Source organism: Entelurus aequoreus, unplaced genomic scaffold, assembly GCF_033978785.1.
Source record: "Entelurus aequoreus isolate RoL-2023_Sb unplaced genomic scaffold, RoL_Eaeq_v1.1 HiC_scaffold_447, whole genome shotgun sequence".
Taxonomy (NCBI): domain Eukaryota; kingdom Metazoa; phylum Chordata; class Actinopteri; order Syngnathiformes; family Syngnathidae; genus Entelurus; species Entelurus aequoreus.
Genome location: NW_026908341.1, coordinates 4,771 through 6,347, shown reverse-complemented (window position 1 = coordinate 6,347; position 1,577 = coordinate 4,771).

Here is a 1,577-nt window from a genome sequence, read left to right as displayed (position 1 = left end):
ATAGATTAATAATAATAATAATAATGATTGTTATATAATAAATAATAATTCAATAATAATTAATAAATAAGATCTTTAGGGAGTATTGATTTATCAAACTCTCTTTTATATCCATTTCATAATATCTTCTCTAAGTGTTCTCTTTCCTCCTACAGTTTTTTTTATTTTTCCTAATCTTTTATCTCAGATATAACTTTCTCTTTTTCCTTATTTTCCCTTTTAAGCTCCTCCTTCTTAATACGATTTTATAACTCCTTCTTCTCTTCCATATTCTGTCTTAGCTGATTCATCTTCACCATAAATTCGAAATCCTCCTTTTCTTCCTTCCTTTCCTTCTCTCTCTAAATTTATTTTTCCAGCTTTTGCTCATCCAAGAAGACCCTCATTAGCTGCTGCTTTATCTTCTCCCTAGATTCCATAGTGAGATCCTCACCCTAAAAATTTATCATGGAAGAGCTCTCCTTCAGCTATTAAGGATTTAAATAGGATTCAGTAAACAACTCTTTAACCCTTTTCATATTCGTTTTATATTTTTAAAATTCTATTTTATAACAATGTTTATTAGTAATTATTTACAGATTAAGAAGAAAGTGTAAAAAAATATATAAGATGCCTATGAATAATTTCTTTAGGGAAGGGTGAGTGGCGATAGTGGATACTGTTTACTGATATAAGCTATGTATATAGATGGATTTTGTATGTAAGAGAGTGAAAGGAATTTATAAACTTTTGAAATGGTGTAAAGTGAAATTTTTTCATCGATGATTTTCTTATTAGAAAACTTAGATATCTTAAAGATAGAAATTTTAGCTAGATTAGAATAGCCTCTATAGCAATTACTCTTTGTGTAGAATGAGGATGTTTTAGAAGGATTTTGGGATCTTTTTTTACAGTCTGTGCTTGTTAATGATTTATATAATGAGCACCAAGAGTATATACTCTCTGTTATATAACTGTTATATAGGAATATATAGAAGATATAATTTCTAAGTAAAAATATTAAAGAAAAAATTTCCTTTAAGTTATCATAGGTAATTTTAGTATTTCAGTTTCATGAGGATTTTTAAGAAAAAATAAAAATCCTTAAAGAAATCATATAGCAGCTGATTACTAATGAGAATATACTAAGTAAAGAGTTTTTTATTTTTTCCTATTTTATAAAAGATGAAATATTCAGCAGATAAATTTAAAATTATGAAATTTAGAAAAACCAAGATAGAAAATTATTGAATATTTCTATGCCTTATTAATAGTAAAGAATGATTGAATTTTTTTTATAAAATATGAACGAGGAAAGTTTTCATATATAATTAACATGGCTCTATGAAAGTCTTAGCATTTCTTAAGGTTCGGTTAATGAACTCTATCTGATATATATAATAAGATATATCTACATAAATATAAGATATTAACAATAGGTTAATATATAATATAGTAATTTGGTATTTTGGATTTACTCAAATATTTAAAATATCTTTTTTTAGGAAATTTCAAAGAAGATTATTTTCTTAGATTTTCATTTTTATGATTCTGACTGTATACAAGATGATGATTTCTTTTAAAAAATTCATTTAACA